We start from the raw sequence: 24,442 nt of genomic DNA, 5'->3' as shown, positions 1-24,442 counted from the left end.
CGAACCGCCCTAGAAAATATTACCCCGAGGACATCAGCTCCCTCACAGTTCAGGTGTAGACCGTCCCCTTGGTACAGGTCACTCCTCCCCAAGAACTGGTTCCAATGCCTCAAGAATTTAAATCCCTCTCCCTTGCACCACTGCTCAAGCCACGTATTTAGCTTATCTATCTTACTCTCTCTAAACTTATTAGCTCGTGGCACTGGTAGCAATCCAGAGATTACTACCTTTGAGGTCCTACTTTTCAATTTAGCTCCTAACTCCCTAAATTCAGCTTGTAGGACCTCCTCCCTCTTTTTACCTACATCGTTGGTACCTACATGTACCACGACAACTGGCTGATCCCCCTCCCCCTTCAGAATGCTCTGCACCCGCTCCGAGACATCCTTGACCCTTGCACCAGGGAGGCAACATACCATCTTGGAGTCTCGGTCTCGGCCACAGAAACTCCTGTCTATCCCCCTTACAATTGAATCCCCTATCACTATAGCCCTATCCCTCTTTTTCCCGCCCTTCTGTGCAGCAGAGCCAGTCATGGTGCCCTGAACCTGGCTGCTGGTGCCTTCCCCTGATAAGTCATCTCCCCCAACAGTACCCAAAACGGTAAACCTGTTTTGGAGGGAGATGACCGCAGGTGACTCCTGCACTACCTTCCTGCCTTTACCCTGCCTTTTGGTCACCCATTTACTGTCTGAGCTAGCCTTTACCTGCGGTGTGACCAACTCACTGAATGTGCTATCCACAAGATCCTCAGCATCGCGTATGCTCCAGAGTGAGTCCATTCGCAGCTCCAGCGCCGCCATGCGGTCCGCTAGGAGCTGCAGCTGGACACACTTCCTGCACACATAGTTGTCAGGGACAGTGTCCCTGATTTCCCACATGGCACAGGAGGAGCATGACACGGGTCTGAGCTGCCCTTCCATGACTTAACCCTTACAAGACCCTTTTATTTACTACGATTTAGCTTAATTATTGAATTCTACTTAGAATAAGTTTGTGAAAGTACTCACCAACCAGTCACCTACCTGTTTTCTGGTGTTGTATTTTCACTGCCGCCTCCTGTCCTGGATCCTTTTCCACCTAGGTTAGGCTCCTGAAATAAAATAAATTGAACCTACCTTTTCAACTTCCCCTAACCCCTAAAAGGTTAGAGGAGGTGGAAGGGTGGGAGACACTACACTGTAGTGTTTCGGGTTTAGCAACAGCTCCACTTATATAAGAGTTACTGGCCTCCTGCTCTCCTGACTGCACCAGCTGTGAAAGAAAAAGCCCGCGAAAGGTGAGCTTTAAACTCACCAGTTACTGGCCTCCTGCTCTCCTGACTGCCCCAGCAGTTACTGGCCTCCTGCTCTCCCGACTGCACCAGCTCTCTCCTGGAACCTGGATTGGTCGGTGCCTCTGACTGCTCCCTCTCAAGCCTTTAAGCTCTCCCGCCTCGGGCTGCTCCCGCGCAGGTCCGCTGCTTCTCCGGTCTCGGGGCTGTGGGCCTCTCTGCTCTGCTGTTGATTTGGTCCCGCCTCTGCTGAACCCGCCGGTTTTAAGTGCCGCCGGTCGCGCTGCTGCTCTCCCACAGGTCCAAGCTCTCTGACCTCGCCTCTGCTGAACCCGCCGGTTTTAAGTGCCGCCGGTCGCGCTGCTGCTCTCCCACAGGTCCAAGCTCTCTGACCTCGCCTCTGCTGAACCCGCCGGTTTTAAGTGCCGCCGGTCGCGCTGCTGCTCTCCCACAGGTCCAAGCTCTCTTACAAGAGAAATGCAGGGAACAGCACCAACCGCTGTACATGGCCTTCTTTGACCTCACAAAGGCCTTCAACACCTTCAACCGTGAGGGATTATGGAGTGTCCTCCTCAAATTCGGCCGCCCTCGAAAGTTTGTCACCTTCCTCCGCCTGCTTCACGACGACATGCAAGCCGTGATCCGGACCAACGGATCCACCACAGACCCAATTCACGTACGGATCGGGGTCAAGCAAGGCTGTGTCATCGCACCAACGCTCTTCTCAATCTTCCAGGTTGCAATGCTCCATCTTGTAGTGTATGTACCTTTAAGAGCCCCTGTGTACTGTAATACCGGTAGTGACCACTCGGGTATATAAGCCTGTATAGTGTCTTGTATCTTTTAGTTCACCTCCAGACTTTGTTCAGTAAACACCTGTTAAACCAACTCCTGCATTCCGTGTCTCCATTAACACACGGATACAACAGTGGCGACGAATTGGCAACGGACTTACCTGCATTTCGGCAGCACCTCAAGGAGATCGATTCCTCAGACGAAGGTCGAAGAAAAAAAAAAGAAAAACTGTGGTTTCACCAGCTAGCCGGGCTGGTGGCAGGTACTGCACTAATCCTTCCTGGTCGGCGGGCTGGGGCTCGATCGGGTTGCTCTGCAGCGGGGCCGAGCAGCGAGTCGAAAGGCGAAGGCAAGCTGAGACGGAGAGTGGAGCACTCGGGAGACGGCCGGCGCTGCAAAGCAGGTCGGCGTTCGGACCAAGCAGAGGGAGGGAAAAGTCCCAGAGAGTCCGGCGGGAACGAGTCTCCAACTATTAAAAATATCTGTGTAAATAAAAACCACGGAGAACAGCGTTGTCAGCAGCGGCAGCGGCGGGAAAGCACGGGAGGCGCCATTTTTTTCTCGGCAGGGAAGAAAGGAAAGCGCGGGAGGCGCCATTTTGATTTTCAGGATGCCTAAGACTGGCAATATTACTGCTTTCGATAGTGATATAGAGGATTGGACCACATATGTGGAAAGAGTGGAGGTATATTGCACAGCGAATGAAGTAGAGGATGATAAAAAGGCATCGGTACTTCTAAATCTGATGGGCGCAAGGACATACGGGCTGTTACGAAACTTAATCACTCCAGCCAAACCGATGGACAAGAATTTTAAGGAGATTGTTAAGCCCAACACCGCTGCTGATAGCGGAACGATTCAAATTCTTCAGGAGGAATCAGCACAAGAATGAAAGTAACGCTGACTACCTCACCAAATTAAGAAAGCTGTCAAAGCACTGCCAATTCGGGGCAGGACTGGCAGATTCTCTACGAGACAAATTCATCTGCGGTCTCCTAAGTGAAGGAACACAGAAAAGGCTACTTTCTGAGAAAGATTTGACACTGGACAAGGCTTTCAGTGTGGCTGTATCATACGAAGCAGCAGCAAGAGGAGCTGCAGAGATACAGCAAAAGCCACAGCACTTCGGCACCCATGAAATGACACGGGGTTTCGAGAGATGTTATCGCTGCGGCAGATCCACCCATGACCAGAGGGACTGCTGGTTCAAGGACAAAGCATGCAGGCAATGCGGAAAGATGGGACACATTGCACGTGTATGCCGATCTGGAAACAAAAAATCCACTGACAGAAACAAAATCAATAAGGAAAAGTACAGAAAGGTACAAGTGATGACGGACAGTAGCTCCGAAGACCAGAAGAGCGATAGCGACTCTGGAAACAAGAGACTAAGCTGTCTCAAATTACATAATGTAATTGCCAAAGAAGATTACCAGACCATTTGGGTTACCCTCACGATAGCGGGGTCCCCAGTTAAAATGGAGCTAGATACAGGATCAGCTCTGACCGTCATAAGTCGACGGGATTACGAGCGGCTATTTCCGCATATACCTTTGAAAGACACATCCATTATCTTGAAGACATATACGGGGCAGGAAGTATACCCCAGAGGGAAAATAAGGGTGCCTGTTGTATACAACGGCAAGGAAATACAGAAGTTGTATTTATACGTTCTGCAAGATGGTGGTCCACCGCTGTTGGGACGTGAATGGATCAGGAAGATACGTTTAGACTGGCACTCCATTCAGGCACTGACGGTGACCAGTAAGAAAAAAAATGATGACGTCATACCTGAACGATTAAAAGACATCTTGGCCAACGCCAAAGAAGTGTTTCAACAGGAACTAGGAACCCTGAAAGGCGTCACCGCCTCAATAAAAGTGGAAGATGCGGCAATTCCCAAGTTTTTGAAGGCAAGGCCGGTGCCATACGCAATTCGTCCAGCAGTCGAGGCAGAGCTGGAGAATTTGGAAAAGGCAGGCGTGTTATCCAAGGTAGATTGGCGCGATTGGGCAACACCCATCGTCCCGGTCATGAAGAAAACATTGAATAATGATAAATCTGAAGAACAGAGAAAAATTCGCATCTGTGGGGACTTCAAGGTGACTGCAAACCCGGTCCTTCACATGGTACAGTATCCTCTTCCGAGGATAGAAGATATTTTCGCCTCACTATCCGGAGGGGAACGTTTCACCAAAATTGACTTGGCACAGGCATATCTACAGATGGAGGTTGAGGAGGCCTCCAAAAAGTATCTCACGATAAACACACACAAAGGCCTGTACCAATACAATCGACTGGTTTTCGGAGTAGCATCAGCTCCAGCTATCTGGCAAAGAGCTATGGAGCAAGTCCTGCAAGGGATTCCGGGGACTCAATGCTACCTAGACGATATCCTTGTAACAGGAGAAAACGACAACGAGCACCTTGCCAATTTGGAGCAGGTGCTCACTAGGTTGAGAGAACGGGGCCTACGAGCAAATCGCCCCAAGTGCGAATTTTTCCAGAAACAAATATCATATTGTGGCCATATAATTAACGAAGAAGGGTTGCATAAGTCACCTGAAAAAATTGAAGCGGTCATAAAAGCCCCAGCACCTGAAAATGTCTCACAATTAAGGTCGTTCCTGGGATTGATAAATTACTATCATAAATTTTTACCGAACTTGTCAACTGTTCTGCACCCTCTTAACGCACTGCTACAAACGGGAGTAATTTGGAAATGGAGCGAAGACTGTAAACGTGCCTTCCATAAATGCAAAGGCTTGATCACGTCCAAGGAAGTGTTGGCTCATTACAACCCATCACTGCCAATCAGACTGGCGTGCGATGCATCCCCTTACGGCGTAGGAGCGGTATTATCGCATAGATTCCCTGATGGCTCGGAGCGGCCGATAGCTTTTGCGTCATGCTCATTGAACTCAGCTGAGCGTAACTATGCCCAGATCGACAGGGAAGCACTCAGCCTGGTGTGGGAAGTGAAGAAATTCAACCATTACTTACACGGACAAAAATTTACCTTGTTGACTGACCATCAACCCCTCGTCTCCATATTCAACCCTAAAAAAGGCGTTCCCATTATGACAGCGCAAAGGCTACAGAGGTGGTCCCTTTTCCTAGGGGCACACCAATATAACATAGAATACAAAGGATCAAAACAGCATGGGAAAGCTGACGGTTTATCGCGCCTACCGTTGCCAACGGCAGAAGAGGCACCTACAGTGGACCCAGTGGAGATGTTCCACTCAACCATAGTGGAATGTCTACCAGTAACAAATTCTACCATTGAAAAGGAAACGAGAAATAACCCAACTCTCTCACGAGTCTACGATTTAACGGTGAAGGGATGGCCAGCACATGGCGAACCACTGTTGCCAGCATTCTCGCAAAGAAGAGAACAGCTGTCAGTGTGCCGAGGAACCTTGATGTGTGGATCCAGAGTGGTGATTCCACCCAAACTCCAGGATAAAGTGCTAAAGGAGCTTCACGAGGGGCATCTGGGTGGAGTGAAAATGAAGAACCTAGCCAGAGCGTTTGTGTGGTGGCCAGGTATCGATGGAGACATCGAAGAAATGACCAAGAGCTGTCTAGGATGCCAGAAGGTCCAAAACGCCCCACCACAAGCCCCTCTACATCCATGGGAGTGGCCCTCATCTCCATGGCAAAGGGTACATATCGACCTTGCTGGTCCATTTATGGACTCAATGTTCTTAATCACGGTTGATGCACACTCCAAGTGGCCGGAGGTAATAAAGATGTCCTCCACCACCACGGAAAAAACCATCACAGTATTAAGGACCATATTTGCCAGGAATGGGCTGCCTGAACAGATCTGTTCTGATAATGGACCGCAATTTGTGTCCGAAGAATTCAGGAAGTTCTTAAAAAACAATGGGGTTAAGCACTACACGTCCGCCCCATACCATCCCGCCACCAATAGATTAGCTGAAAGGTTTGTCCAGACCTTCAAGAAGGCCATAAAGGCCATGGGTAATGAAGACATAAATCTACAACATAAGGTAGATAACTTCTTCTTTGCGTACAGGAATGCAACACATGTGGTTACAAACCAAACTCCCACCATGATGTTTTTCAATAGAAAACTAAGATGCCGGCTGGATTTGATCAAGCCAAACATCAGAAGGGACGTAGAGAACCGGCAATTTCAAGGCATGAATGAAAGGCCAACTAGAACCTTCCAGATAGGTCAACAAGTTTTGGCCCGGGACTACCGTACCGAGAAATGGCAGCCTGGAACTATTTGCACATGACTAGGACTGCTGATGTATACCGTGGACATTGGAGAAAGTATAATAAGGTGCCATGCTGACCAGATCATAGAGTCATCCGAAAAGGGACAACCTACACCACAACTCTATACGCCTAATGATGAAGCAGAGGTACCCATAGTATCTACCTCCGATCCGGTGATACTGGAACCAGATGAACCCGACACTGGCATTCAAGCCGAATCGACTTTGCCAAAAGAACCTACTACACCACCGAGGCGTTATCCGGACCGAGTCAGGAAGCCTCCAGAGAGACTGACTTATAATTGATTAACTACAGCAAATGTGTAGATTATTGTTCTTGTAAACATGTTAATTAATGATTAATTAAAATGTTATGTACCAATTATCTGAAAGGGGAGGAATTGTAGTGTATGTACCTTTAAGAGCCCCTGTGTACTGTAATACCGGTAGTGACCACTCGGGTATATAAGCCTGTATAGTGTCTTGTATCTTTTAGTTCACCTCCAGACTTTGTTCAGTAAACACCTGTTAAGCCAACTCCTGCATTCCGTGTCTCCATTAACACACGGGTACAACACATCTCACCCTCAGTAAGCTCCCCGCTGGAGTGGAGCTAATCTACAGAACAAACAGGAAACTGTTCAACCTCCGTCGCCTCCAGTTCAGATCCAAGGTTGTCCCATCCTGTCATCGAAGTACAGTATGCAGATGACACTTGCATCTGTGCACACTCTGAGGTCGAACTCCAAACCATTGTCAACACCTTAACTGAAGCGTACGAGAGCATGGGCCTTACACAAAACATCCGTAAGACAAAAGTCCTCTACCAACCCGCCCCGGCCACACAGTACTGCTCCCCGATTATCAAAATTCATGACGAGGCCTTGGACAAGGTGGACCACTTTCCATACCTCGGGAGCCTACTGTCAACAAGGGCAGACGTCGATGACGAAGTCCAACACCGCCTTCAGTGTGCCAGTGCAGCCTTCGGTCGCCTGAGGAAGAGAGTGTTTGAAGATCAGGACCTCAAACCCAGCACTAAGCTCATGGTCTACAGAGCAGCAGTGATACCCGCCCTCCTGTATGCTTCAGAGACATGGACCATGTACAGCAGGCACCTCAAAGCACTGGAGCGGTACCACCAACGCTGCTTCTGCAAGATCCTGCAAATCCATTGGCAGGATAGGCGCACCAACGTCAGTGTTCTCGCTCAGGCCAACATCCCCAGCATCGAAGCTTTGACCACGCTCGATCAGCTCTGATGGACAGGTCACATCGTCCGCATGCCCGATATGAGACTCCCAAAACAAGCGTTCTACTCGGCGCTCCGACATGGCATGAGAGCCCCAGGTGGGCAGAGAAATGCTTCAAGGATACCCTCAAAGCCTCCTTGAAAAAGTGCAACATCCCCACCGACACCTGGGAATCCCTGGCCCAAGACCACACAAAGTGGAGAAGCATCCAGGAAGGCGCCGAACACCTCGAGTCTCTTCGCTGGGAGCGAGCGGAAGCCAAGCGCAAACAGCGGAAGGAGCGCACGTCAACCCAAGAAATCCACCAACCGCCCCTTCAACCCCCGTCTGCCCCACCTGTGACTGAGACTGTAGGTCCCGCATTGGACTCATCAGTCACCTGAGAACTCATTTTTAGTGTGGAAGCAAGTCATCCTCAGTTCCGAGGGACTGCCTAAGAAGAAGACCTGATTTTGAAGTATATTTCCCTGCATTCTCAGGCAGGAGATCAGCGGTACTGTCAGACAAATGGCATAAATAGAATTTACGCCATTTTGCCAGGGGTTCTGCTGACTCATACCGAAGTCACAGTAGAAGATCGGGAGAATCCCATGGAAATTCAGGGCCATTATGCCTTGCATAAATTAAGTAACCATTTTTAATTTCTTTTTATTTTAAATTCATTCACGGGATGTGGGCGTCACTGGCAAGGCCAGCATTTATTACCCAAGCCTAACTGTCCTTGAGAAGGGGGCTGGTGAGCTACTTTCTTGAACTGGTGCAGTCCGTGCAGTGAAGGTACTCCCACAGTGCTGTTAGATACATAGATACATAGATACATAGAAGATAGGAGCAGGAGTAGGCCATTCGGCCCTTCGTGCCTGCTCCGCCATTTAATGAGATCATGGCTGATCCTTTAATTCAGTATCCCGTCCCCGCCTTCTCTCCGTAACCCTTAACCCCTTTTGCCCGTAGAAATATATCTAATTCCCTCTTAAATATATTTAATGAGCTGGCGTACACTGCCCTCTGTGGCAATGAGTTCCACAGGTTCACCACTCTCTGAGTGAAGAAATTCCCCCTCATCTCTGTCCTAAATGGTTTAGCCCTTATCCTTAAATTATGTCCTCTAGTTCTGTTTTCACCCGCCAAGGGAAACATTCCTTCTGCATCCAGTCTGTCTAGACCTGTCAGAATTTTATACACTTCTATGAGGTCCCCTCTCAATCTTCTAAACTCCAGTGTGTACATCCCTAAACTACATAGTCTCTCCTCATAGGTCATTCCCGCCATTCCTGGTATCAGCCTGGTGAATCGCCGCTGCACCCCCTCCATGGCAAGAACATCCTTCCTCAGATGAGGCGACCAAAACTGTACACAGTACTCGAGGTGTGGTCTCACCAGTGCCCTGTACAGCTGCAGCAAGGTATCCCTGTTCCTGTATTCTAACCCTTTTGCTATGAAGGCCAGCATACCGTTTGCCTTCTTGACCGCCTGTTGCACCTGCATGCTCGCCTTCAGTGACTGGTGTACAAGAACACCCAGGTCTCTCTGTACTTCCCCCTCTCCCAATCTATTGCCATTTAAATAATAATTTGCCCTCCCGTTCCTGCACCCAAGGTGGATAACTTCGCACTTGTCCACATTATAGTGCATCTGCCATTTATCCGCCCAATCGCCCAGTCTGTCCAAATCGCTCTGGAGCTTCCTGGTCTCTTCCTCTGAGCCCACCCCACCTCCTAGTTTAGTGTCGTCTGCAAATTTGGAAATGCTGCATCCGACTCCCTGATCCAGGTCATTAATGTAAATTGTGAACAGCTGGGGGCCCAGGACAGATCCCTGTGGTACCCCACTTGTTACTGCCTGCCATTCAGAAAATGAGCCGTTTATTCCAACTCTCTGTTTTCTATCTGACAGCCAGTTCCCTATCCACGCCAAAACTTTCCCCTTTATCCCATGAGCCTCAATTTTCCATGCTAATCTTTTATGTGGGACCTTATCGAAGGCCTTTTGGAAGTCCAGGTACACCACATCTACTGGCTCTCCCCCATCTATTCTACCAGTTACTCCCTCAAAAAATTCCAATAGATTAGTCAAGCACGATTTACCCTTTGTAAATCCATGTTGACTCTGTCCTATCCTGTCCCCATTTGCTAAGTGCTCCGCTATTTCATCCTTAATGATGGACTCCAGCATTTTGCCCACAACTGATGTAAGGCTTACAGGTCTGTAATTACCTGCTTTTTCCCTACCCCCCTTTTTGAATAGTGGGGTAACGTTAGCTACCCTCCAATCCATCGGCACTGTTCCCGAGTCTAATGAATTCTGAAAAATCATCCTTAGTGCATCCGCTATCTCTAGGGCCACCTCCTTCAGTACCCTAGGATGCATGTTATCAGGCCCTGGGGATTTGTCCACCTTCAATCCCTTTAGCTTCCTTAACACCATATCCTTAGAGATATTGATTTGCGTCAGTTCCTCCTTTGCCAATGTCCCTATTTTTCCCGATATCCCAGGGAGGTTTTTTGTGTCTTCCTTCGTAAAGACTGACCCAAAGTATGCATTTAGTTGATCTGCCATTTCCTTATTTCCCATTATATATTCCCCCGTATCTGACTGCAATGGACCAACTTTGGTTTTCACCAGTCTTTTCCTTTTGATATATTTATAAAAGCTTTTGGAGTTAGTTTTTATATTTTCCGCCAGCTTGTTTTCGTAAGCTATTTTGCCCCTCTTGATCATGCCCTTTGCCCTCCTTTGCTCTATCTTAAACTGTTCCCAATCTTCCGCTCTGGCGCTTTTTTTGGCTATTTTATACGCCCTATCTTTGGATTTTATGCTGTCTCTAATTTCCCCTGTTATCCACGGTTGAGTCACCTTTTTAGATTTCCTTTTATGCCAGATTGGTATAAACAATTTTTGCAATTTTGTCATTCTATCTTTAAATGTTTGCCATTGTTTATCTACCTCCAGTCCTCTCAGGAACGTTGTCCAATCAGACCTACTCAGTTCCCGTCTCATGGCATCATAATTCCCCTTGTTTAAATTCAGGACCTTAGTCTCTGAGTCAATTTCTTCGCTCTCCATTTCGAGTGAGAAATCGATCATGTTATGATCGCTCTGACCCAAGGGTCCCCGTACAACAAGATTACTGATTAGTCCCTTCTCATTGCACAGTACCCAGTCCAATATAGCCTGTTCCCGAGTTGGTTCCTCGACATATTGATCCAGATAACCATCCCTTAAACACTCAAGGAATTCCTCCTCCTCATTATTTTTACTGATTAGGCTAGTCCAATCTATATGTAAGTTAAAGTCACCTATGATGACAGCTGTGCTCTTATTGCACGCTTCTCTAATTTCCCTCGTGATGCCCTCCCTAACCTCTATTTTACTATTTGGAGGCCTATATACCACTCCTATTAATGTTTTTCGCCCCTCGCTATTTCTTAGCTCCACCCATATAGATTCTGTATTAACTGAGTTAATATCCTTCCTTTCAATTGCATTTATCCCCTCTTTTACTAGCAATGCTACCCCTCCTCCCTTTCTTTTTTGTCGATCCTTCCTAAATACTGAATACCCCTGTATGTTAAGCTCCCAGCCCTGCTCACCCTGCAACCATGTTTCCGTAATCCCAATTAGATCATAATTATTAACCTCTATTTCCACAGCTAATTCATCTACCTTGTTCCTGATGCTTCTCGCATTAAGGTATAAAACCCTCAGGCTTTTTTTATGCTCACATTTTTTATGAATTAGTTTGGCCCTTTGTTTTTTGTTCCTCACCCTTTTACCATTTATTTCTGTCTGCCTTTCACTTTCCTCTATTTCACTACATAGGTTTCTAGCCCCCTGCCATACTAGTTTAAATGCTCCCGAACTGCTTTATCAAAAATTACCCCGAGAACATCAGTTCCATCTCTGCACAGGTGTAGACCGTCCCTTTTGTATAGGTCACACCTACCACAAAACTGGTTCCAATGCCTCAAAAATTTAAAACCCTCCCTCTTACACCACTGCTCAAGGTAAGCAGTTCCAGGATTTTGACCCAGCGACGATGAATGAACGGCGACATATTTCCAAGTCAGGATGGTGTGTGACTTGGAGGGGAACTTGGAGGTGGTGGTGTTCCCATGTCCTTTCTGCCCATGTCCTTTCAGGTGGTAGAGTTCATGGGTTTGGGAGGTGCTGCCGAAGAAGCCTTGGCGAGTTGCTGCAGTGCATCTTGTAGATGGTTCACACTGCAGCCACGGTACGCCGGTGGTGGAGGGAGTGAATATTTAAGGTAGTGGATGGGGTGCCAATCAAGCGGGCTGCTTTGTTCTGGATGGTGTCGAGCTTCTTGAGTGTTGTTGGAGCTGCACTCATCCAGGCAAGTGGAGAGTATTCCATCACACCCCTGACTTGGGCCTTGTAGATGGTGGAAAGGCTTTGGGAAGTCAGGAGTTGAGTCACTCGTCACAGAATACCCAGCCTCCGACCTGCTCTTGTAGCCACAGTATTTATGTGGCTAGTCCAGTTAGGTTTCTGGTCAATGGTTACCCCCCCAGGATGTTGATGATGGGGGAATTTGGTGATGGTAATGCCATTGAATGTCAAGGGGAGGTGGTTAGACTCTCTCTTGTTGGAGATGTTCATTGCCTGGCACTTCTGTGGCGCAAATGTGACTTTTTAATTTGTTTAAAAAGAATGAAAGATTTCACACCCATAATTTTTTAAGGAATGCTATTGTCTATTAAAACATATAGCTATAAACAGAATAGATAGAAAACCAATGCTTCCAAAGCTCTGGAATGTGGTACATGATGAGTGCTCAGTCAGGGAATTATCCTAGACATTGAGTGGGTAAAAGATTGGAAGCATGGAGTGGGAAGCAGCAAGCACAGCCAAAGGAAGAGAAATGGAGGAAGAATGGGGAGAGACAGGTGCAAAGGATAGTGGAATAACAGAAGTAAAAGACTGATGTGGGTAACAATAGAGGTAGCATGGGGAATAGGGGCAAAAAAAGAGATTGTTCCTGAAGTATAAGGCCAGTGGAACATGTTGGACAGAGACGAATATAAAAACAAGGTAAAGGAAGTTAAGAATCTAATCAGGCGGGTTAAAATAGAAAATGAATTTTGGGTGACTGGGGATATTAAAATATAAATGTCAGGCATTTCTATCATACATTCAGATTAAAAAGGAAATGGTGGGTCTCCTGAAAAATCCCAAAGATGACATGATATCAAGTGGTCAAAGGATAGCAAAATATACAAAACAGATACTTCTTGATCCCGTTCATTGGGGAGACCATGGGCAGTATCCCCAGCATGGAAGTTGACATGACAAGTTGACATATGCATGTGGATGTAGGCATTTCTAATGGGAATACCTATAAAGACAAGGACAGAATTGAGAACTTTAAAATGGGCTCTAAATTACATCTGCACGTCCTTGTGCAATAATCTCCAATTAGGATCAAATATTATACTACAATAACAGAGTGCAGTTTCAGATTTTCAGCTATAACTTCCTTACAGCCAGAGGCCCACACTATCCCTCCCAAAATGGAGCCTCCACAGAACCCAGCCGACACTTGGTCAAAGACTAGCAAAGGCAATCCCTTGCTTCGATGCACAGGCCCGCGCCTCAGTGGTCCCGTCGCACCATTAGGGTAGTTACCCGATCCTTCGCACAACGCCGGTTTCCCTTGGCAACGGCTCCTTCTCACTTCACCCAAAGCCGCACATACATGTGCGTGCGCTTGCGCAGTCCTGTCTCCCGCCCCTCACAACCATTGCCTCAAATCGCATGCGCATTCGCACGGCCTGCGATCGCCACCTAGAGCCGCATGCGAAAACTCACCGGCGTGACTCTCACCTGAGCACGTGCCTGTAGGCCCATGAGGACTCCCAGCAGTTACATGGCTATCATCTAGCGGTGTAGCCACAGTACTGGGGGACAGTGAGGAGTAGCATGACATTCAGCTGAAGCCGCAGGGTAATCACCTTGATAATGAGGAGCGTGCCAGGTAAAGTTATTTGCAAAATTATCTGTGCAAAACCTTGTAAATTAATTTGTGCACTTATTGCACACGTAGCCATTACCTCGAGAGAGGCATGCAATAATGCCTGCAACATAATGTGCTGCAATAGTTCTGCTGTTTTTAAAATAAACAATCATATTGCCAATAATAAAAACAGAAAATGCTGGAAATACTCAGCAAGTCAGGCAGCATCTGTGGAGAGAGCTTCCCTGGTGGGCTAGTGGTTAGGATTCGGCACTTTCACCGACCCGTCCCGGTGTTCAATTCCCCGTCAAGAAACCGTGCATTTAATTCTATCAGTCTAAGGATAAGGGGTAAGCCATTTAGGACAGAGATGAGGAATTTCTTCACCCAGAGAGTGGTGAACCTGTGGAATTCTCTACCACAGAAGGCAGTAGAGGCCAATTCATTAAATATATTCAAGAAGGAGTTGGATATATTTCTTAAGGCTAAAGGGATCAAGGGATATGGGAAGAAGGCAGGGACAGGGTACTGAATTTGGATGATCAGCCATGATCTCATTGAATGGCGGAGCAGGCTCGAGGGGCCGAATGGCCTACTCCTGCTCCTATCTTCTATTTTTCTATGTTTCTAAACAGAGTTAACGTTTCAGGTCGATGACCCTTCATCAGAACTCATATTGCCAGCAGTGGCCACTGGATATCATAAGAACATAAGAAATAGGAGCAGAAGTAGGCCATATGGCCCCTCGAGCCTGCTCTGCCATTCAATAAAATCATGGCTGATCATCGACCTCAACTGCACTTTCCTGCCCGATTTCCATATCCCTTGATTCCCCTGGAGTCCAAAAATCTATCTAACTACTCAAAGGCTCAGCATCCACAGCCCTCTGGGGAGGAGAATTCCAAAGATTCTCAAGACTCTTGAGTGAAGAAATTCCTCCTCATCTCGGTCTTAAATGGCCTACCCCTAGTTCTAGACACTCCAGCCAGGGGAAACAACCTCTCAGCATCTACCCTGTAAATCCCCTTCAGAATTTTGTATGTTTCAATGAGATCAACTCTCTTCTAAACTCCAGAGAGTATCGGCCCATTCTACACAATCTCTCATCATAGGACAGCCCTCTCATCCCAGGAATCAATCTAGTGAACCTTTGTTGCACCGCCTCAAAGGTAAGTATATCCTTCCTTAGATGAGACCAAAACTGTGCACAGTACTCCAGGTCTGGTCTCACCAAGGCTGTGCACAATTGTAGCAAGATTTCCTTACTCTTATACTCCAACCCCCTTGCAATAAAGGCCAACATGCCATTTGCCTTCCTTATTGCTTGCTGTACCTGCACTGTAGCTTTCTGTGTTTCTTGCACGAGGACACCCAAATCTCTCTGAACACCAACATTTAAAAGTTTCTCACCATTTAAAAATATTCTGTTTTTCTATTCTTCCTACCAAAGTGAAAAACCTCACATTTCCCTACATTATACTCCATCTGCCACCTTACTGCCCACTCACTTAGTCTATCTATATCCCTTTGCAGACTCTTTCTGTTCTCCTCACAACTTACTGTCCCACCTTGCTTTGTATCATCAGCAAACTTGGATACATTACACTCAGTCCCTTCATCTAGATCATTAATATAGATTGTAAATCGCTGAGGCCCCAACACTGATCCTTGCGGCATCCCACTAGTTACAGCCTGCCAACTTGAAAAAGACCTGTTTATCCCTACTCTCTGTTTTCTGTCCGTTAATCAATCCTCTATCCATGCTACTATATTACCCCCAACTCCTTGAGCCCTTATCTTGTGTAATAACCTTTTATGTGGCACCTTACCGAATGCCTTTTGGAAATCCAAATATACTACATCCACTGGTTCCCCTTTATCTACCCTGCTAGTTACATCCTCAAAAAACTCTAATAAATTTGTCAAACCCAATTTGCCTTTCATAATTTGTTGACTCTGCCTAATCATGTTATGATTTTCTAAGTGCCCTGATACCTCTTCCTTAACAATGGATTCCAGCATTTTTCCGATGACTGATGTCAGGCTAACTGGCCTGTAGTTCCTTGTTTTCTCTCTCCCTCCTTTCTTGAATAGTGGTGTTACATTTGCTACCTTCCAATCCACTGGGACCATTCTAGATTCTAGGGAATTTTGGAAGATCAAAACCAATGCATCCACTATCTCTTCAGCCACCTCTTTTAGAACCCTAGGATGTAAGCCGTCACATCCAGGGGATTTGTCGGCTTTTACTCCCATTAATTTCTCTCATACTTTTTCTGTACTTGTATTAATTACGCTAAGTTCCTCACCCTCATTAGACCCTTGGTTCCCCATCATTTTTGGTATGTTTTTTGTGTCTTCTACTGTAAAGACAGATACAAAGTATTTGTTTAACGTTTCTACCATTTCCTTATTCCCCATAATAATTTCTCCTTTCTCAGCCTCTAAGGGACCAATGTTTACTTTTGCTACTCTCTTCCTTTTTACACACTTGTCGAAGCTCTTACAATCTGCTTTTATATTTCATGCTAGTTTTCTCTCATTCTATTTTTTCTCTTTTTTATCAATTTTTTAGTCATCCTTTGCTGGTTTCTGAAACTCTCCCAATCCTCAGGCTTACTACTATTCTTTGCAACATTATAAGCTTCTTCTTTCAATCGAATGCTATCCTCAACTTCTTTAGTTAACCATGGATGGATCACTTTTCCCATGGAGTTTTTGTTTCTCAATGGAATGTATTTTTGTTGAGAATTATGAAATATTTCTTTAAATGCTAGCCACTGCTTATCTACCACCATGCCTTTAATCTATTTTTCCAACCTACTTCAGCCAACTCACCCCTCATACCTATGTAATTGCCTTTATTTAAAATTAAGACTCTAGATTCGGACTTAGGCAAGTCAGTCACAAACTTAAGGTGAAATTCTATCATATTATGATCACTCTGCCCCAGAGGATCCTTTACTATGAGATTGCTAATTAACCCAGTCTCATTACACAATACAAGATCTAAAATAACCTGTTCTCTGGTTGGTTCCATGAAGTATTGTTCTAGGAAACTGTCCCAAATGCATTCCAGTAACTCATCCTCCAGACTACCTTTGCCAATTTGATTTGTCCAGTCTATATGAAGATTAAAGTCCCCCATGATTATTGCATTACCTTTGTTACAAGCTCCTACTATTTCTTGATTAATATTCTGTCCAACGGTATAGCTACTGTTAGTGGGCCTATATATTACTCCCACAGTGTTTTCTGCCCCTTGTTATTCCTTATCTCCACCCATACTGATTCTACTTCCTGGATATATCCTTAACCCCAGCACCAGGCAGGCAACACAGCATTCGGGGCTCTCTTTCGCGGCTGCAGAGAACAGTATCTATCCCCCTGACTATACTGTCCCCTACCACTACCACATTCCTTCCTTCTCCCTCCACTTGGAAGGCCCCCTGTACCACGGTGCCGTGGTCAGTTTGCCCATCCTCCCTGCAGTCCTTTTCCTCATCCATACAGGTAACAAGTAATAAAGAAATACTTCCATTTCTATAGCGCCTTTCACAACCACTGGACATCTCAAAGTGCTTTACAGCCAATGAAGTACTTTTTGAAGTGTAGTCTCTGTTGTAATGTAGGAAACGTGGCAGGCAATTTGTGCACAGCAAGCTCCCACAGCAGCAATGTGATAATGACCAGTTAATCTGTTTTAGTGATGTTGGTTGAGGGATAAATATTGGCCAGGGCACCGGAGAGAACTCCCCTGCTCTTCGAAATAGTGCCCTGGGATCTTTTACATCCACCTGAGAGAGCAGATGGGGCCTCGGTTTAACGTCTCATCCCAAGGACAGCACTTCCGACTTAAATCTGCTTGCTTGGTCGTTTTTTGAAGGTACTCACTAACCTGTCTTGACAAGACTGCCTGTAGTTTTCAAATAAACAGTCAGACCAGATAGCTTCTATGGATGGAGAGAAAAAGAAAAGAACTGCTACCTAATTTTTTTCTTATATTGCAGTCTAATAAAACATCTGTGAAACATTTATCATTTTCTACACAAGGAGATGGCTAAGCCCAACAACGACTGTAAAAACATTAGCTGTGCTTGTTCTTTAATGTTTAATACATTTGTTGAAGCCTAAGTCAAAGTCTAGCATAGTGTTATCATGCCACCTTCTGAAAACAAGGAGGATCACAAGAGGGCAGTAGCCGAAATAAACTGAAGGAGGTCTCTGGGCACTGTTACAGGGCCTTACCATCGTGGAGTCTTCTCTCTTGTACAAACAGTGGTCCTTGATCAGTCCAAGTTCCAAACTCCTTTTAATGCACATAACACAAAGCAAGATCGCACAAAATGTCTGTTAGCTCTTCAACTCCCAGCCTTTCTCAGCCATTACTTCCCCTGATCGTCCCCTTTTATGCTCACCTGGCTGGGGAAAGTCTCCTCCCACTCCAGGCACTTCCACTCCAGGTGCTATTACCTTTAAAGGGGAGATTCTTAAATGGGTCATACCCTTACTCAGGGAGCTGAACCCTCACCAGCCGCCGGCTGACGTACCGGCCCTCAATCACCCTGCTCCAGCACATTGCAAATTTACGTAGATATTTGGACAAGCAAAAGCTCTCCAGGATATAGGGGCTTACTTATGTGAGACACATATATGAAGTAAAAGAAGAGTAAAGACATCCAGAAATATAACAGTCCTTTTGTGTAATATCTCAGAAGTCCATTAGTATATTACCTCTGTAGGTTCAGCGCACATATGCAATTCCTAGTTAAATCCGTAGTACTGATCATTCTGGGCACTATGTTAACACAGTCATGTATTGGGTCTTATAAACTCTCAATCACATGAAAAACATCTTTACTTAGAACAGACTAAACTCTCAAATAAACGAACAACCATCAGTTTTTTCCCCCAAAAGTAAAATGCTGCATCGTAATATTGAGGTGTTTCTCTCTTAAAGTCAAACCTGCATAGATTGCTGCAGCTGCTGACTAGCTGTACACTTACTGCTCTCCTCCGATTGCTCACTGAATCTGTGGCTTTGAATTTCCGTGGGGGTTCTCCCGAAGGTCCGCTGTTTTTCTAGGGTTTCCGTGGCTCTTCCATCGAAGTTGCAACAGACAAGCGGGAGAATCCCAACAGAAATGCACCGCCCCCCCCCCCCCCACCCCATGTGTACCATACCTGCTGGTCAGTCGCATGTTCTATAAGCATGTCTAGTAGGAAGAACTTCCAAAATTTTAACCATTAATTTCTGCTTAACAGCACAAATTGTATTTTCTATTTCACAAAACAATATACTAAAAAGACGTTATAAGGTTTTGAATGCTGGCATATTCTGTGCTTTGTATTTGATCTATTCTTAGTTTAATCCTTCAAGCTGTAGAGCTTTAGTCCTACTCCTAGAACTCTGCCAGTGTTACTCATGTTATGTATATGAGCGGCTCATAAAGGAATTTGCTTACCCTTAATCTTTCTTGCCCCTCTTTCCAAAGCACCTAGTCCCCTTGTTTCACCTCCCCAAGTCAATGGCAGGTCCAAGATGGGACTGTCTGATGAAATGGGAGTTGAAGCCCATGTCTTATCTTTCTGTAGCACAGCATATATCAACATAGCTCTTTATTACCTGGAAGTTAGTTGAGGCATTAAAATAGCTGACAGAGGTATTTAATATGAATGTATAAACCTTTTTATGATAATATTTCACAGTAGGCTCATAATTCTTAATGTGAACAGGCACTTTTTTCTGGCCCATTTATGAGTGAGCTAAGGAGCAATGTGGAAAGAGATTATCTAAGCAGTGACTGAAAAAAACAGTATTGAAGCTTGTCTTTCTGAAGTTTTGAAGTCTAAAGTATGTGGTAGAATTGCCATTCCACTTTTAACTACTAGATAGACAGTGTATCTATCCACTGGAAACCAAATAATAACATTACAGTAGACTTTCATTATTTTATCAGTCCAGCACTGCTTCACGTCACTGGTGTCTATTTAGTATAAATTAAGAAGTAAAAACTGTGTTAGCATCTAATCATGATTTTATTTAAGGCAGTCTATATATCCACACAACCCAGGATGTGACAGAAATGACATATTATTAACTAATAATTGAAAATGTCACATATTTTATGTTGTTCATTCAGCTACAGGTTTGTATAGTTGAAAATATTTTGTTTGCTTTAAATTTCCATCCACCAGCTGAGAAACTGGGATAAAATCCAGATCGAAGGATTTCAATCTTTGTCTTGTATTTCTTGACTGGGAAAGATGTCAATAGCCAGTTGGTGGAGAAACCAATCAGCTGCACTTGTTCTGTCCATACCGAGCTAGAACATACTGTGGCCGGAATTTCCTGATTTGCACTTATGCTGCAGTGGCAGCACGATTTACACCTATTTTACCCAAATCCTGCCGATAGGAACTTCTTTACTGCATGAACCGTTTATGCTTTGTTTTTGTTTCATTATCTTAACATTTAAAGTTTACATAATTGGTGTTTCTGAAAGTGTAGCTAGTGTAACCCCTAATAATAATGTCTTCAATTATTCTATATTAAAGGAATGCTGAAGAACGGGTTGGCGGAAGTAAAAGCCCTGGAATCATTTCAAAAGCAGTTGGATGCAGCGACAAGTGGGATTTGTTGTGGATGGATGAGATGAGATGGGGCAAATGGGCTTGCTTATCTGTATCTATCTTGTGATCCTTTTAATTGGTCTGAAAACGTTCCTTTTTTATAAAAACAATTACTTGGACGTATAAGAATTTAACTTTATTTAAAAGCCTAAATTGAGATGTTTATCCACCCCCTAACAGGGCTGCTGCTGTTGTCATGTTTCCAGATCTACACACATTTGACATTTTTCTCTCCCAGACTCATCCACTGTGGGATGAAGACATGACACATTATGCCACTAATCCTCAGCTAAACAATGTCACAAAGATGACTGCCCTAATCGGGAAGTCAACAACCTCACAGCAAGAATTTTTTAATTTTATTTTAACTTCTAAATACTTCAATTTTTAAAGTATTCATAGAGTTGTCTTTTTTGAAATTAATGCTGGTGGTTAAGAAAGAAAAAAGAAAGTCTTGCATTTATATAACGCCTTTCATGATTTCAAGACTTCCCTAAGCGTTTACAGCCAATGAAGTTCTTTTGAAGTGTAGTGACTGCTGTAATGAGGGAAATGTAGCAGCCAATTTCTGCACAGCAAGATTCCACAAATAGCAATATGATAATGGCCAGATTATCTGTTTTTAGGTTTTGATTGAGGGATAAATATTGCCCAGGATACTGGGGAGAACTACGCTGTTCTTCTTCGAAATAAAACCTTGAGATCTTTTACGATCACCTGACGGGGCCTCTCATCCGAAAGATGGCAACTCTGATAGTGCAGCACACCCTCAGTGCAGCACACCCTCAGTGCAGCACACCCTCAGTGCAGCACACCCTCAATACTGCACGGAAGTGTCGGCCTGGATTTTGTGCTCAAGGATGTCACTGAGCGACTGCAGGACACTCTGAGGGGGGAGGGTGAACAGCCAGAGGTCATTGTCCATATCAGTACCAATGACATTGTGACGGTGCCAGTCAGTCCCTTTCCTAGCCTCTAGATGGCACCTTCACTTGTTTGGATCTTGTTTGTGTCTTTTGTTAATTGTTCCTAGTTTTGTGTTAATTCTTAATGGCCTGTTAGCTGTTCATGGGTTTCACCTGGTTTTCTTGGTATATAAGTTCTATGGTTGTTTCACTCAGTGCTCAGTCCTCACTAGGGTGAACCAGGGAGTTAGTCTTGACAATGTTCCTTGTCTTGACTAGGTGCTCTGTGTGACTAGCCTTTTCTCTATGGCAGCTTGCCTTCACAAGCTGGCTGCCATAGTTCTCTCGAGCTATGTATCTAAGTCTGTGTTCTTGTTTCTGGATTTAAGATGTTCTTAAGTCTGTCGTTCTGTTAAGTTGCTTGTCTTGGTAAGGTGCTGTTTGGACAAGCGTGTTGCTATGTGGGAGCTGTTGGGATCTTGTCTTGAGCTTTGCATTGATAAGCCGATTACCCTTGGGGTAGCTTGTCTGGAGTTGTGCCTTGGCAAGCCGTTGGCCCCTTGTGGTAGCTTGTCGCAAGCTCAGTATAGACAAGTGGGCTTCCTCATGGAAGCTGTCCTGAGTTCCTATCTTGACTAGCTGTCTTGTAACTTGTCTCTAGTTCTTATGTATGCTTGTTGGGTTTCTGTCTCGAGTTCTCTTGTCTCTAGTTGTTATGTATATTGCTGTGTCCCTTGTGTTAATCTAGTTATGTGTGAATCTAGTAAAGTTCAAACAAAGTACGGTATATGTGTCTCTTGTCTGGTTTCTGCACTTGGGTCCAGAACCTACCTTGCCCGGAGAGCACGGCCTTGTATTTATACGGCCCCGTGGCTCCCCAACCCTGACAGACATAGGCAGAAAGAGGGATGAGGTCCTGCAGGCAGACTATAGGGACCTGGGAAAGAGATTAAAAAGCAGGACCTCAAAGGTAATAATCTCTGGATTACTCCCGGTGCCACGTGCTAGTGAGTACAGGAATAAGAGGATAGAACAGACGAATGCGTGGCTGGAGAGATAGTGCAGGAGGGAGGGCATTAGATTCCTGAGGCATTGGGACTATTTCTGGGGAAGGTGGGACCTGTACAAACCGGACAGGTTACACCTCAACAGAGCCGGGACCAATATTCTCGCGGGGTGGTTTGCTAGTGCTGTTGGGGAGGGTTTAAACTAGCTTGGTAGGGGGATGGACACCAGCATGTAGGAGTGGAGGGGAGGAATGGGGTGCATGGAAGAGTGAGTGTGTTGGATGGTACTGGAGGGGAAGGTAGTGCTGGAGGTGGAAGTAGTATCATATTTGATAGGAGCAGACTAAGAAAGACTATGAAAAATTCAAAAATGGGTTTAGAATGCATGTACATAAACGCACAAAGTGTGGTGAATAAGGTTGGTAAGCTACAAGCACAATTAGGCGTGTGGCAATATGATGTGGCAATAACGGAAACATGGCTTAAAAACAGTGAGGACCAGACACTTAATATTCAAGGGTACAATGTGTTCAGAAAAAATAGGGAAGGAAGAAAGGGAGGTGGGGTGGCAGCGCTGATTAAGGAAGACATTATAGTGTTGGCAAGGGAGGATGTTCTTGAGGGGACAAGGACAGAATCCATTTGGTTAGAGTTGAGGAGCAAAAAATATATGATCACGCTATTGGAGTATTCTACAGGCCTCCAAATAGTGAGAGCGAAGTAGAGGAGCAAATCTGCAGGGAAATTGCAGAGATATGCAAGAGCTATAGAGTAGTTATATTGGGGGACTTTAATTACCCAAATATCGATTGGGATAATGCTAGAGTAACGGGAAAGGAGGGGGAGGAATTTCTGAAATGTGTTCAGGAGAATTTCCTTGGCCAGTATGTTCTTGGCCCAACTAGGAAAGAGGCATTGCTGGATCTGGTGCGGGGGAATGAGGTGGGGCAGGTCAGCCAAGTGTCTGTGGGAGAACACTTGGGTACGAGCGATCATCGTATTGTCAGATTTAGATTAGCAATGGAGAGGAGCATGGAACAATCTAGAGTGGAACTTCAAAACTGGAATAGGGATAACTTCAATGGGATGCAAAAGGATCTAGCCAGGGTAAAATGGAACCAAAGACTGACAGGAAAAACTGTAATGGAACAATGGGTGATCTTTAAGGAGGAGATGTTCTAAGTACAGGCTAGATACATTCCAACAAGAGGGAAGGGTAAGGGAACCAAAGCAAGGGCTCCTTGGATGATGAGAGACATTGAGAAGATGATGAAACAAAAAAAGAAAGTGTATGATGAATGTCAGGTGAATTCTTCAAGGGAGAACCAGACCAAATACAATAAGTTGAGTGGGGAAGTGAAGATGAAAATAAGATTGGCAAAGAGAGAATATGAGAGTAGAATGGCGGTTAACATAAAAGGGAACCTAAAAATCTTCTACCGGCATGTAAACAGTAAGTGGGTAGTAAGAGGCGGAGTGGGGCCTATTAGGGACAAAGAAGGCGATATATGCTTAGAGGCACAGGGCAAGGCTAGAATACTCAATGAGTACTTTGTATCGGTGTTTACTAAGGAGGTGGATGCTGACAAAATAGCAGTAGAAGTGGAAAAGGTAGAAGCAATGGAAGGGGTGAAAATTGATAGACAGGATGTACTAGAAAGACTAGGTATGCTTAGAGTGGATAAGTCACTTGGTCCAGATGGCTTGCATCCCAGGTTGCTAAGGGAATTGGGTGAGGAGATAGCAGAAGGGCTTGCCATAATTTTCCAATCTTCCCTAGATGCAGGGGAGGTGCCTGAGGATTGGAAAGTGGCAAATGTGACACCATTGTTCAAGAGAGGGTGTAAGGACCATCCTCAAGAAAAAAATTAACGGGCACTTGGAGAGGTTTAAGCTAATTAAGGAGAGCCAACACGGACTTGTAAAAGGCAGATCGTGTTTGACTAATCTCATTGAATTTTTTGATGAAGTAACAGGGAGGATTGATGACGGGAATGCAATGGATGTTGTCTACATGGATTTTAGGAAGGCGTTTGACAAAGTACCACATAGAAGGCTGGTTAACAAAATTGATGCTCATGGAATAGGTGGGTCAGTGGCAGCTTGGATAAGGAATTGGTTTAAGGACAGAAAACAGCGAGTTGTGGTAAGTGGCTGCTTTTCAGACTGGAGGATGGTAGACAGTGGTGTTCCCCAAGGGTTAGTGCCAGGGCCACTGCTTTTTTGATATATATAAATGACCTGCATATTGGAATACAGAGCAGAATTTCTAAATTTGCCAATGACAACAAACTTGGGGGTGTGGCAAACAGTGAGGATGATACCAATCGACTGCAATGGGACATAGAA

The 24,442-nt window shown here is 45.2% G+C and overlaps 1 protein-coding gene across 2 annotated transcripts in view; it reads right to left on the bottom strand.

Annotated features, from left to right (window-relative positions):
• Positions 1 to 13,332, bottom strand: part of rnf212 (ring finger protein 212) — a 171,696-nt gene extending 158,364 nt beyond the window's left edge. For both annotated transcript variants that reach the window (XM_085975479.1, XM_085975480.1), the window contains exon 1: positions 13,221 to 13,332. The gene's annotated coding sequence lies outside the window, so the exon portion shown is untranslated. The remainder of the gene's footprint in view (positions 1 to 13,220) is intronic.
• Positions 13,333 to 24,442: the final 11,110 nt, after the last annotated feature.

Source organism: Somniosus microcephalus, chromosome 2 (assembly GCF_052327205.1).
Source record: "Somniosus microcephalus isolate GS21.2 chromosome 2, FLI_Smic_1.0, whole genome shotgun sequence".
In the NCBI taxonomy this organism is placed as follows: domain Eukaryota; kingdom Metazoa; phylum Chordata; class Chondrichthyes; order Squaliformes; family Somniosidae; genus Somniosus; species Somniosus microcephalus.
This window is presented reverse-complemented; position numbering and strand designations above follow the sequence as displayed.